Below are 15,029 nucleotides of genomic sequence, written 5' to 3' on the forward strand. Positions count from 1 at the left end.
GAGGGATCTCGATCCTCCTCTCCATTTCCTTTGCAGTTTTTTCCAGGAAGAAGTTTTTTCTTTTCTTGGTCTTTCATGTATTTATTTAAGCTGTTGGTGTTATTTAAGGAGAGCTTTTCCTTCCAACATGTTTTCCTTTATTGCTTTGTTTTGTTTTCATAGATATGTGGCCCTCACAGCACATCCACTACAAATGTGATTTAAAGAATATGATGCTGGATATTAAACAGAACATAAAGCATTTAATATGAGCTCAGCATTAAACATATGGAGCAGTATTATTAATCTATGTAAAACTGATATGGAACATTTTTCTACACAAAATGTAATTTTACTTTTTGTGCTGTACAACAGTTGTTGTACTGTAATGCACAATTTTCCATTAATGCGTTTTTATGTGTAGTGAGGTGTTTTCATAGTTCACACAGTAGATAGTAAAACATAAATTACAGTTTCTCAGAAAGGATAGGGGTTCTCTTTTTTCTTTTACTACATCTTATTAATATTTTGCTCTTACTATTTTTCTATTTATTTTTTATTTTTTATTATTTTTTCTACTGTACCATTCTGCTGAGTGACTGTCTTCTGCTCTTCAAATACATTTCATTGCGACGTTGACCCTGTGCTAACTTGCATATGACAAATAAAACTGAAAACTGCAAACATCCATGCTTGTGTACGGTACAGTATGGGCATTTGCTTGTTAAACTGTTAAATAGTGGAGGAAAGTGTGTGTGTGTGTGTGTGTGTGTGTGTCTGCATACCTTTCTTCAAAAGTCACCGCATGCCTGCGTGCCACTGCTCACGTTTTGTTGCTTGTCTTGTTTTTAGGTTTACCACAGGTTTTTCGAGCTTTGTGTCAGGTCCCTGAACGCAGCACGTGAGTCGGCTATTTGGGATATTTTCGCTTCTAGACTCGGACAACCGGGGTCCCATGAACTTTTGATACAGTCTGCATACATTGTGCGCTTGCACTATTTGATAAACAAAACGTAATTAACCAAAAGTCCTGTTTCTTCACCGCTTCCGGGAAGTTGCGCCTTCTTAAACCGATTTCCTGGCGGCCTTCCGCCGAAGCTCCAGTGGCGCAATCGGTTAGCGCGCGGTACTTATATGACAGTATACAGCAGAGCAATGCCGAGGTTGTGAGTTCGAGCCTCACCTGGAGCAGAGTTTTTAGTCTCAGCCTCATCTGTAGACGGGAGTTGCAGCCTGATATTTGGAGATTATCTGTCGACACGACGACCCTCCAGCTGTTCTTTACACGTTTATCTTCACTTTCTTTGCTTTAAAAGTGCAGCTTTATTACTTCCTGCCTCGCGATTAAATGCAACTGCTGCGGTCTTAGCTAATGAAGACCACCAGTGTCATCTGAAAGGAGAATGCTAAAAAAGCTTCTTTGTATCATGGACAACCCGTCCCACCCCATGCACGCCTCCCCGAAATGCAGAACTGACCGCCACAGAAAATCCTTTGTGCCGGTGGCAGTAAGACTCTTCCTCCCTCTGTGGGTGATTTTCCTGAGGATTAATAACAAAGTTATTCTGTTTCCATTCAGGCCGTGCAATGTCACCCAACAGTTTTTCATGGAATGTTTGTTTCATCTCCCCAACATATGCTGCTACTCTCTTTTATTCATTTGCACAATACTATGACACTTTTAGAATCACCTGCACTGATAGCTAAACTATTTATTTTTCAGGATATAGTTATATTGTTACTTGTTAAAGTTATTTGATATTATATTTTGCACTACTGTATATTACTGTATACTAGTATTCTATTGTATATCTTATTCCTCTGTTCCTCTGTCTCTCTTGCTGCATTGAGCATGTGTATGACAAAAGAATTTCCCTCGGGATGAATGTGATTAAGAAGTGTATTTTTAACTGGAACCCAGTATGAGCATAACATTTAGCATTTCAATTTCCTGCTAGAAATAGCTAGAATTGAGCATATCCTTGCTATTTCTATATCATATACTTGCCGTATAGATTGGACAGCACTCAATACAAAACTGAACTGGAAGCTTACATAAATAAATAATTAAAACATGAGCAGACATCCATCTTTTCTATTTAGAGTCTCTAATAATAATAGAAGTGTTGCACAAACGGAAAGCAAAGCAGATTATATAACTAGGCAATTCAAAGTGATTTACATAACACATAAAGACATGAAAAAAATGAAAAGGCACAGTTATTATGCTTGCTTTAGATGCTTTTCTAGTTTCTGTTATTTTTGTTTTGTTTGATTTCTTTATGAACGCTGCAAATATGTTGCAAATGATACAACACAACCACACCAAAATAAGCACTGGCTATCACTGGTAAAAAGTTAAAAATGTGTATGCTGTTACTGCATAAGTTAACCTCCTATTTTAACCCAATAATAATCAACATGTAATATCTGCATGCCACAGAAAACAACCACAACAAAGTAAAACATGTTTTTGACCAGGGAGCTAAAAGCAACTTCAGCCTACCGTTCTCCCAGCAATATTGTTCAACACTGCCTCCTGTCGATTATCACGTGGAGGTGCTGTTTGCTGTGAAACCATTGCCCACCGGTAGAGGGCGATATTGCTGCACTAAACGGCCCTGCTCTAATGCGGCTCTAAACATTTTTTTTAAAGTGAAATAAATAAATAAATGAAAGTACTGAAAGCAGCAGCGTAATCTTGTGTTAATTCTTCTCATAATTTGTATTTACAAACATATTGACTGACACATATTTATGTGTTTATGTGTGCTGATCAATCTTTTCACCGCATCCTGAAATCTGCGTGTTACCAAACACAACCCCAATCACCTTAATCCCTTTTAAGACGTTGTTTTATTTCACTGTTCACAACTGTCACACACTGTGCACACGTCTCCATCCTTGTGTGTTTACGTGCATGTGTTTCTCAGCAGGTCTGCTGCTCTAAGCCCCCGTAAAGCTGGGAATGAACAAGCAGAAGATTGCAGTAATGATGTGACCCAGATGTCCTGGGTGCAGATCCCCTGGCTGAAAATGAGAGTGGAGATCGGGACCTTGAACCTCCCCTCCCTCGCTCCCTCCCTCCCTCTTGCCTGGGACACAATCACAGAACATTTGCATGTGTGTGTATTATTTGGGGAGGGGCATGTGTATGTTGCGTGTGTTTAAGCTCATGCAGATCCATGTAAACATGAGGGATCAGACTTAGGAGTGTGTGCCACTTGTTCTCAGCACTTCGGATTAGATGTAACAGTTTTTTTTGTTTTTTTTTAATTTACTCTCTTTAGCCGCCTCCATAAGATACTAAAGCCTGGCTTCAAAACCTTCCTTCCCTCTCTGCCTCCCTCACTCCCTTCCTCCCCTTGACTCACTCATTCCCTGAGGTCAGCAGGTGGCTGAAAAATCACATAACCCGCACCATCCTGAAAGTAGGCTCAGTGGGCCACTTTACTCAATGAGAGGCTTGGCAGTTGGAGTAGTGCATGCATGTGTGTGCGTGTGTGTGTGCGCGTGTGTCTGTGTGTGTGTGGCAGGGATTGAGAGGAAAGGGGACAAAAGACAGAGTTTAATATTTGGGATAAGCTGTGATTGAATATCCTGAGATCAGAGCAGAATGATCAAATTCTGCTAGTGATAATCCTTCATCTTGGAAAATTAAATACCACTCTGCAGTCTCTCCTCTTGACTCACACTCTCTCTCACACACACACACTTGCAGTATTTAAACGAGGTCTGACATGTGTCTCATAACCGTGCTCGGTTCCTCGGGGAGCTGTTCTGATATCTGATGAGTTTTTCATTAATAAGACACAAGTCTGATCCTGAGGGAGAGACACAAAATGACAACAGATAAGCCCTGCTTTCCCCAGCTCTCCACCGCACACACACATAACACAGATTCACTGATACACCATAACTAAATATCTTTATACATGCACTTATATTAAAGTCTTTGGCTTAATCACCTCAGCCCTGTTTTATTCACTCAAGCCTACATTTCATTTCCTTGCACATCCTTGTTCAAATAAATTAAATCTCATCTTTATTTACCAGTATAAGCCCCGATACAACAGAACAAAAACATTATCAGACTGCATCAGAGACAATGTTCCTCCTCACCTTTTTGTAATCGGCATCTAGGATCTCTCCAAAATCTCAATCCAGCATACACCCACACGTCAGGTTGTGACTGCCCAGCTGTGTGGAGTAGAGCGTTTTTGTCACTTTGTGACTGCATTCAAAAAAGCATGCACAGCTATATTCCTCAATATTTGGGCAGAAAGAACAGGTAATCCAATGCAGGCAAGTAAACTAGTGCCAATAAAGTCATAGGCAATCAGTTTAATTACGTACATATAGACCATGGACAGCATTAAAGATGGGTATACCACCTAGTGGGTTTGGGGGCTGCATTTTAAAGCTTTAGAATTAGCACAGAAGTAAGCTTCTGGGATGGTCTGTTGCACACAGCAAGCCATAATATTGGTCAGGTAACCTATTAAATGTGCTCCCAACAGTCACAAAGCGCTCACACAGAAAGGTTCAGTAGCAGACTGATGAGGACACTTTTGAAGGGGAAGCTATTTTTTTTAACTAGGCTGCATAAATGCTTTGTCACAGCTGTAAGGCTAGCCATAGTGTAGTGGTTTTGGCTGCTTAACAAGCAAAATATTCCTAGTTTGATGCTGAGAGGAGTCACAAATGCCTTCAAGGGTGTGTCAGTAAGGGCAATCAGCATAAAAAAAAATAAGGGTGAGATAATTTGGACATGTACAGATGAGGGATAATGGATACTGAATTTGGAGCTGTCAGGCAGGAGGAAACGAGGAAGCTCACAGAGGAGATTCCCAGTGAACGAGTACTTGCAGTCCTGGAGATACTTAAATGAATGTGGTATTTTACAGTAAGCCATATTTTGAACCAGGTGAAGTCTACCGAGAAGTTTGTGTGGTAAGCCAAAGAAGACACAATCTGAACAATCAATACTAGATGTAACTACAACACATACAAGCTCTAGTTACATACATGCTACTCCCATCTCTAATAGCTGAGATGGGAGTAGCTGACTAATATTACATGAGTGGAAATATGTCAGTTTAATTTCAGGTAAGCAGTCAATGAGAGAAGAAGAAACTGAATTAGACTTAATGCAGATATAGAGCTAGGTGTCATAAGCATAAGAATGAAGGTCTATGCCAGATTTCCTAAACATGTGACCTAAACGTGAAAGATAAATAACAAATAGAAGGGGGCCTAAGAAAGAGCCCTGGGGAACACCTAAGACAACTGGGCAAGCTTGTGATCTGAAAATCTTTTTAGCTGTACATACTGATTATGATTTTAGAGATAAGATTTAAACCAGGCATGTTACATGCCAACAGTACAAACAGATTCTAATATCGTTAAAATAATATTATGAGAGAGTGTATTAAAGGCCAATTATAATTTTGACAGCACTCTATGCTGTGAAGTGGCCAAAGATCTGACTGAAATTGTTCAAACAGATGATTGTTATTAAGGTGAGAGCAGTGGTGGTTTTTGATATGGGCAGCATGGGCCGTTGCCCAGGGCAGCATCGGCAAAAAAAAGTTGCTTGTACCCATGCTGCCCCAACATCATGCCGTCACATTTTGGGCATTGCATAGGGGTTTTCTATTGCTCATTTGCGAGGAGTAAGGGTGCCCTTCATTTACCCTGGGTGAGAGCAAACCTGCACGTCAGCAGCGTTTTTGAGATTTTTTGAAAGAAAGGGGAAATTAGCAGTGGTACAGTAATTATTTAGGTTGAAAGAGTCTGCTCTGGGTTTTTTAAGAAATGGTGTTATCGTGGCGTTTTTAGAGGAACAAACCCAAAGATTATGGAAGAATGTATAATACTCTCAAATTCTCATGACCATTGATCAACATTGAGAATATGCATATTTATGGTGAAGGAACTGACCTCCCAGCCCATTGTTCCTTCAGTGGGCTGGTTTCAGTCATTATGCAAATGTACTGTTTATAAGATTGGAGAAACCTGCAGTCAGCTGAGACTGAAGAAGTCACTTGGATGAGTGACGAAACGTTTCTCCCACTGAAAACGCTACGTCCAGATGAACAGAATCAACTTTTGGAGATTTACTTACCTGGATGATTGAGAATGTATCAAGACGAAATGCATAATACTCATTATTAAAGGATAGCGAGAAGAAATGTAAGGTTTAACCAAAAGTAGGAAGTGGGTCAAAGTAACAGTTGGAAGGTTTAGAGGTCTTAATAAATCTGGTTATTTCATCTACAGTCAGGAATCGGAAAACTAGAAAGAAAAGAACAGGGGGCTCATACACTGTCCTAAAAGTAGAGTTACTAAGAGCCAGCTGCTGATGAATATTACTGATTTTAGTTTTACAAAGGACATAAAAGTATTACTCTGTTCAGTGCCATACAACTGAGGTCGAAAGTTTTAAGGTGGTCGAAGGAGCTTGTTCACACTGGAGATGGGTGCCCTTGTATTTCCTTGACCTGACCAGACCTGATTAGTGTTGCATTATATTCAGATGTAGCTGCAGACAGGGAAATCAACTATACGGTGTACACCTATATACGGTACCCTCTATATTGGATTCGATTTTCTCCTGATTGAAGATGCGTGGTATAATTTAGATCGTGCGTGTGTTTGTGTGTGTATGAATATACTAGAGACTCTTGGAAGCTCTTCAATCATCCATATTGCGCTTCATTTAAGTTGCGCTTCTTAATGACTCCGGGGCACTCGGGCTCATGTGTGGCAACTTTCAACCATGAAAGGCAAGCAAATGGCATAATTTCAATTGTGCTCTGTTTTGTTTTATATATAATATATTTATATATTTATAGTATTAGTGGGCAGCTTTGGACGCGGAGTTGAAAGTTTCTATTTTAAGACTGACACCGCCTATTTAAAGTACTGTCGGCATAAGCCGGTAACAGTTAGTAGTGCATCTCAAAGGTCTGACATATCGCAGAACTTCGCAACGCACCAATGAGAATGTAGTATCGCATAGGGGCAGAGCTAATTGACGGAAGAAGTAGCCAATTAACCGACGCTTTGCCTAGCCGTTGTAACCAATCATCGAGCAGATGCCAAAAATAACACCTCCTCTTGTTCAGCACCCAAAGTCGAAGGATAGCTCTGGCCTTTCAATGGAAGAAAGTGCTAGATTTGTCAGTGTTGTATAATATAACCAATTCTCAGTGTCCATGTTTGTTTGGGAACGATCGGAATTGTCTACATTTACTGTGAGGGACACAATTGGCGTCAAACATGCGTAAAAACCAACGCTATCCAAGCAGGGAACCACCGAGAAAGGAATTATCGCCGCTCATCTGAGGCCAATCTCCATTATTTTTGTCAAATAAGGAAACATAACACAGCTAGCAAGCTAACGTTAGCTCCGCATATATCTAGACGAGTCTTCACACAGAAAGCTGAGATTTTAGCAGATAATCAGGATTGGATCTACAATCGCACAGCAGCAGGAAAACGTAAGTAGCACTCTTGTATCTGCGCTAACGTCATTAGCATTAGTTTGACAGTTCCAGCGACAGCTAACTGTGAAGCTAATAGCGAACGTTAGCTCACATCAACACAGTAGTAAACGGGCCTTACGTGGAGGGAACAGTGTTAAGTGGAAGGGATTTCTGCATGTGGTATTTCCAGAGCCAGCCGGTTGGTTCATGCTACACAGGTAGATCAAAATAAAACCTGAAACAATGAGCTGAAGTTTTAAAGTAACTTGGTTACCTTAAGCGTTAGCTCGGCTACCTCATGGTAGTTGTAGTAATGTAATATATTTAAAGAAAGTGCCAAAGAGCGTCCTTATTTTAGTAATGTAATGTTTGGTGGGTAACTCTACCAATCTTCGATATGCTCCAAGCAGACGTGCATTGGAGTGTCTCTGGGTACTCCATGTTCTCATGTGTATGCAGGGCGGTTATAAGGGCAGGGTTCCCCCTATTAGTGTGCAATGTCTTTAGTCAAAGCCAAAAAGGCATTCAGATGGCATTTAATTTAATGTACACAGGCAAGATTTATTGATATTTAGCAGTAATGTTTCGCTGCGACAACTGTACGGCTCCTCCCCACACTTCACTGATTTCCCACTGCTCATTATTTACAACAGGACCACTGATACTGGATTTTGGGCCGTTTTTAGTGAGTACCTACAATAGAATCTTTGCAACTCTAAACATTTTTAATTTGACGAACTAGTGAGCTACTTGCTAGACCTGCGATAAGTGAGTAAAGCATGTGATAACATCGTTCATAATTGCAATGATGACATGATTTGGAATAAATAAACAGGCACCGAACTGTGAATGTGGCTTGTACAGTTCAGCTCAGGGTTGTACCTAAGTTTCTGCAGGGCTCTATGTGCTCAAGTTGAAGTTGGGAGGTGGTGGAGGTCCATCTCTCCATACAGAGGTGTGGCTAATCGCCTGTGGTGCTGTGATATCAGTCTGTTTATTACTGACTATGGCGCAAAATAATAATACTTTGGGATATGATGTGTTGATAAGATAAATACATTCTTAACTTTTACTATTTTTTCTTTACATTTTATGTAAAAACAATTTTAATTCTTTAAACAACAAAAATTAGGACAGAAGTATAGTCTGATATAACTAAGTTAATTTGCTGGTGAATCAGCAGTGAATATTTGAATAAATGTAAAATGTTACTAAAGTGCATAATATTTGTAATATGAAATCTAGAGTAAAGTATGGCAAACATTAACAGTACACACATCAGTGATCTTTATCCTTCTTGTACTGTTACTAACGTGGATTCACTGCTTGTCAAGGCTCGAGAGAGAGCGCTATTAAAAATACTTGGCAAACTAACCTGGGAGTTGTGATACATGGGCTGGGTTGTAATGATTCATATTTAAACACACTCACCATGGCTGTGTAAAACAAATGGTAGTTTGTTAAGATTGCTTTTCTGCACGTTTAAGCTTCAGGTGGTTTAGTGTTTTGGTTTTACTTACAGAGACTTTGATTGAATGGTGTATACAGTAATACTGATATAGACATGATAATATTGGTTAATAGTGTTGGATTTTTGTACTTACTATTTTAAGGGACATGGTTAAGTATATATGAGGCTCTTTGAATATAATGTGTACTGTAGTGATGAGGCCTGTCAAAAATATATATGTGAAATCAACTGTGATAACACATTACAATTCCTCCTTAAAGCGTACTAGTCAAGCTATTTATCTTGCACATTAAAAAAAAGCAAGAGTTGGCTCAGAGTGGATTCTAGTCGAGGTAAAATTTACAAAAACACAAGCTGAAGTTGTATGGAGGTGATAGATACAAAGCGCTTTTAAAATAAGTAATATTTAAAAATCAGTCATGTGTTTCAAAAGTTGGCAGTGCAACTGAGCTGTCTTCATTTGTACCAGCTTGAAGTCTAGCAGCCGACTAACTAGTAAGTAATATAAACTTTAGTTGTCATTCTGCTTAAGTCGTCTAGTACTTGGAAAGTTTCTGTAGTTTTGTGTTTGTCCTTCATGCTTCGGTTGATTTGTGGTACAGCAAAGTCAGATAGCTACATTCTTAGAAATATTTTACAGGTGTTGCACATGTTCCAGGCTTTGTAAGTACATTGTGGGTCCGTTGTCATAAGACAGTTGTCTTGAATGTACTGTGGGTTGCTCTGATATAGACAAAGGTTAGTTGTTAAACATTGCGGTAGATATACAGGAGGAACTTGTGACCATCCCTTAATCATGCTGTTTTTCGTTGATGTGGTAATAAAATGGCACAATGACTTTGTGTTTGTGGGAGTTACAGTTAACCAATGCATGGTGTTACTTTTTTGCTACCATCAGTTACACTCTTACCTCTTTAGCTTTGCTTGCTGTTTTTCTAACAATGCAAAATGTATTGTTCAGAAAACAGAGTCAAATAAATATTGCTAGATATTATTTGTTTTTTGTGGTGTTTTTTTTTCTTTTTCTTTTTTTTTTTGGGGGGGGGGGGGTTGTTTTGTTGTTTGGTTTTTATACTTCTACATGTTCCAGTTAAGGGCATCCCGTCAGCAGCGGTCATCCATGCAGCCCTTCTTCCTTAAAAGAAATGTAAAAAATATATATATGTATGTGTTATATATATATTAGGGCTGTTCGATATAACCATATATATCGGATGACAATATAAAAATGTCTATTGTTTCATTTTACGCTATCGTTTGTTTCTTGGTGTCGCAAAATAAACTGTTTACGGCAATATTGTTTCATCGTTTTGATGGTCACTGTAGCAGCTATATTAATTTCTTAAAGTTCTCTCTTTCTCTTATATTTAATATAACCACACTACGGACGGACAAGCACCTGTTTTTTGCGTTGCCATTAGCAACAACGACGTTAAAACCATCACGTGTCCGCCTGTTTATTTTCCACATAAACCTTTCACAATAAAGCTCAAGATCCTGTTGAGACTTTTCAAAATAAACTGAATCCCGTGAAAGAGTATGCAGAGTTTTTACGGATGAGAAGCAAAAAAGAGCCGCCAGGTGCTAAAAAAGAAACCTTAGACTCAAACATTAGAACAGGCTTTTCCCCGCAGCACACCGTGTAATAAATACTCACAAAGAAAACGGCGGCCGTTACAACTTGTCTAAAAATGCATCCTTTAATGCATCGGTTAAAACACTCAACTCCAGCTACATGACGCCCAGCTGGAAACACTTCACGCAAGTCAAGCTGCCCGAGTTTCACAGAATTTACAGAAAATGTTAAATCTTTGTGATTTGTATCGTTATTGGGACGATAGAATTCTTATATCGGGATATGAGATTTTGGTCATATCACACAGTCCTAATATATATATATTCATCTTAACAAACGTTAGGCCATTACTGAACTTTAAAAATGTATTTAAAGTTCAGTATTTGTACTCTAGCTTGACAATTAACAAATGAAAAGCAAATAAGTGAATGAAAAAAAGAGGTTGAGATGGTGGAGCACACAGGGTTGTATGGTAGGGAGTTGAGGCCATTTTGTACCCGCCGCTGTTGCCTTCATGAACAGTGTATATCTAAAGTGATGTCTCAACTATTGGCGCGAGCCGTGCTTTGGTGTTGTTACGCCTTGTCATGCATGTCTGCGTTTTTGTAACCTTGTGTGGCTGCATTGAAGACATGAATATACAGTCGGGTTGGTTTCTATCACCATTTCAGTGATATGGGTATAAGAGCTCAGAGATTTGCAGATCATGGAGAGGAAAATGCTGCAACCGCTTGAAAAGATTAGACTTTCTGAGAAAAAGTTTTTGGAGGAAAAATAAACCTCAACTATTCCAGCATTGGCACTAATGGGGACCTTTTCTCTGAAGGGTGGCACCTATTGTTCAGGAGAATACTGCAGTGAATCCGGCGCTTCAAGTATATATATTTAATGTGGCTTTTGTGACATTGAAACAATAAATAGGCCATTAGGGTTTCTTTTTTAAACTGTAAAGACTAGGCTGATGTCCATATGTCAAGAGGGACTACACCATGGAATAAAAACTGACCATCAAATGTCTCCTAGATTGGGTAAGGCACATGTGTAATATGAACTTTACTGGTGGATCAACACATTTTTAGCTTGCGGCATTTATCATATATTCAGAGATGAAGGGAGCTCGAAGCAACTGATAATCCCTTCACAGTTTCAATAATGAAACCTTGACAGTTTTACTTCCTCCAGATAGGTCTCGTTGAACAAAGTCTCTCCTTTAGTCATCTTGGAGGCGAGTGATTTTCAGAAACCTTTGCGGTGAAAACGAAAGCAAAAGAGTACGTTTTTCATGCTGATATTTTTATTTTATAATTGGCGAAAGACAAAATCAATTGATTAATCTGATTAATTGAACTAAGGACTAACCTGATGAGTTCTTCTCTGACTTTGCCCTTTGCCTTTTCTTTCCACGACAAAGGAAAAGACGGCTACAGTTTGCATTCACAGTGAAGCTCTGGACACAAGTTTATCAGCAGCTTCTTGTGCATTTTATACACTCTGCTTTACTGCAGAGGTGTGTCAAAGTTAAAACTGATGATAAATTCAAAAATAATTATCAGATATGTACCGTGTGGTGTTGAAATTTAGCCACCCTGCCCACCTTCTCTATTATATCAGATGGTGATAAGGTATCCAGGTGACCAGTAAATGACATCCCTTAGTTGGGCTTGTGCTCCGCTCGTCAGATATGAGATGAGTTCAGTTTATTTCACCTGAGTCAGCACTCACTGTGCAAAGTCAAAAGCAGCAGATGAAACCCAGTGTCAGTGAAAGACTGAAGATAGTTAACAAGATTATTTTAGAGTTTAACAGATCTTATCAGCTTTAGCTGTGCACTGGTAGAAACTGTAGGCATCGAGTTGACCGCATTGATCCTCCATTGTAGAGAGCAGTTTGCACTGCTTTAGTGAATAATCTGAAAGCCACTAACTGCTAAATGTGTGGTGGCTTACAGCACAGCAGAGCTGCATATGTGCAGATTTGCACATAGAAGGAGAAGAGGAAGGCAGACAGAGTGACGGTTAAAGAGAAAGCAATGTGCATCTGTACCAGCAGGAGAGGGCTGAGTCATGCATAACCTCAGTCACATGAATGAATGATTTACCTCCAATAGTGGACATTTGAACATTTTCATGATTTTTTATTTTTTTTTTAATTTCATTGTTAACAGTTAAGAGGAAAACAGTTCCTATTAATGATGTTTGTCTGAGAAAATAGATAAATTATTAAACATCCCCAGTGCATAAGCCTTGTTAGGTAGGTTAGGAAAGTGAAAGCAGGTGTTTTGCTGTTAATATTGCCGCATTGATGTTTGTGCTTTTATAATACTCGTCTAATATTAATCAAAATTACAGAAAGTAAATTCTAATTCGAGTTCTAATCAGAATTCTAGAAATAAATATGGTTTCGTTGTAAAGGCTGGAATTTTTTTAAAGCTTTATTTACACTGTGTTTGATCATATTGGACACAATGTTGAGACCAGCAGAGTTTGAAAAAGTTGGATGTTGGATGTTCTTGGCTTGTAAAGTAATGCTTAAGCTTGGATTCGGTTATCTTTGATTCATAGTTTTGCTTTAAATCTGCAGCGTAGCCTAAGGTGGACCTTCCCAGATCTCAACAACTGTGATAAGCATGATATGTCCATGAAACAAAATGTTATAGGTTGTATTTGTTTCTAGCTTGCTCATTATGATTCTCTGCCTGAGTAATAATACGGTGTTTTCCTCGTTATCATAGCTTGTGTGTACATGCGTGCACGTATGTGGTTTTCTTTTTTACATTTCTCTTCTTCCTTCCAGTTTATGTTCCATTTCCTGCACTTTGAGATGGTTACCAGGACCTTCGGCCATGTTGCTATAATGACTCCACACACATTAGGTGGTAGTGAGTTCCAATGGAAAACGACGGAAACGTTCGAGTCGAGTCGGATCGGTACTAGTGAAAAAGAGCTATAAGTACTGGATTGGTGCTTTTCTTTTAGTTGTATTCTTTCTGTGGTTCCTGCCTCAGATTTTATGAGTCTTGTTAAGTATTAGGCTTTGATTTTGTGGTGTGCGGCGGTAGACGGCCCATGGCCCATTTCCATGCTCTTGTCTTGAAGGATTGCAGAAACCTGCCAGTTTGACTTTAGTTTTTTGTAACACCTGTTTTCTTTAAAAGCACTTTGACAGTGTAAAATGTTACCTGTGAGCTTTGTACACCAAAGTTATTTTTGCTGTCATTCAGGAGGCGTAATGCCCCTCTCTGAAGCAATCTGCTGCAGATTAGTGCACAAAGGGCAGATGAACAAAAGTTGGATATGTGAACCTTTTGTTCTGTGTGTAATAAAAGAAATGTAAAGCTTAAAAATGCCTTCAGTACAGGCCTTTGTTAAGAATATCAGATAAGATAAACAAGACTATATAAACATGTAACCTTATGTTCAGGGGTATGAGTAGATATAACATAAAGGTGTGGCCAGTACTGTTGCTCCGGACCACTTACACAACAGGAGCTGTTTCCCTATTCGGGGTATGCTTGCTTCAAAGTCCGTAACTCAAGACTGAATGCTTCCCCGCAGTTTGACGAGGCTGTCCCGTACCAGAGGCTCCTCCAAATGCAGCTGTGAAATTTGACACGCTGTATCCTCTTCAGTCCTCACTTACTATCCCACAGTCCTCCCTGAGCTGTTAGTTTAATGGTGCTTTCACATGGCTCCCTTTCACTATGTAAATATGAAGGAATATCACAAGATCGAGTTATATTTATCAGTAATTTTCCTTTTGGTGGTCATCAATTCAACATGTGGATTGAAAGATCCAGGAAAGTGTAAATGATGTAAGATAGCCATATTATTCTTGCTAGCTCCTTTTATGCTAATAAGCAGAGAGGTGAAAAAACTCAGTATTCTAGTATTGCGTTTGTTGATCCTTCATTAATTTATTATTTTTTTAATAAGTTAAATATATTTAACGTATTTAAATGAGTGCACAGTCTGCGTAAGACTCTCTGGCGGCCATATATGCTCACAAGACAAGCCAGGCAAAGCCCAAATGGACCAGTGACATGCTTTACAACTTCAGTGAAAGAATAAAGTAAGATGACCCCTAGGAGGACAGAACGGTGAAGCAGAATTAGAGGTTGGGTTGGTTCGCTTGTTACCACCCATCTTATGTTGCAGAATTAACCTGCTTTGAAGCAATTTACACCAGAGATGAGAGGTCAGCATGCAGGAAATCACCGCCTGCTGACTTTTGTTGTGTCACTATTCCTGGAAGATCCCGTGGACCTCAGTTGGCAGATATTTTCTTTTTCTTTTTCTAACTGAGCATCCATATGAAATAGATTCATTATGACTTTTTATTTTTTTGCCTTCTACATGCTAGCAGTTTGAAAACAATTTTCTTGTTCTGAGCCTTAACATCAATAGCTAAAACCTGGATATAAATTAAATTTTTTTATTTGTTCTTTGTTTAATCTCACACTGTTTAACGCCACCAGGATTGCAGCTGAACAACTATAGTTAAAACTGTATTGCAT

The 15,029-nt window shown here is 39.1% G+C and overlaps 1 protein-coding gene and 1 non-coding gene across 3 annotated transcripts in view; both read left to right on the forward strand.

Moving 5' to 3' along the window:
* Positions 1-1,076: 1,076 nt before the first annotated feature.
* On the forward strand, positions 1,077-1,170 carry trnai-uau (transfer RNA isoleucine (anticodon UAU)). The gene is made up of 2 exons: positions 1,077-1,114; positions 1,135-1,170. It is a non-coding gene; the product is annotated as a tRNA-Ile (tRNA).
* A 5,832-nt stretch (positions 1,171-7,002) lies between these two features.
* The window catches only part of ppm1bb (protein phosphatase, Mg2+/Mn2+ dependent, 1Bb), a 28,204-nt gene continuing 20,177 nt past the window's right edge, over positions 7,003-15,029 (forward strand). Inside the window, exon 1 of one of the 2 annotated variants that reach the window (XM_085466590.1) lies at positions 7,003-7,484. The gene's annotated coding sequence lies outside the window, so the exon portion shown is untranslated. The remainder of the gene's footprint in view (positions 7,485-15,029) is intronic. The other variant, XM_085466592.1, reaches the window with a different exon arrangement.

This window comes from Copadichromis virginalis, linkage group LG8 (assembly GCF_057382275.1).
Source record: "Copadichromis virginalis isolate Kocher_CV1m ecotype Utaka linkage group LG8, C_Virginalis_male_GT1.1, whole genome shotgun sequence".
NCBI classification, from domain to species: domain Eukaryota; kingdom Metazoa; phylum Chordata; class Actinopteri; order Cichliformes; family Cichlidae; genus Copadichromis; species Copadichromis virginalis.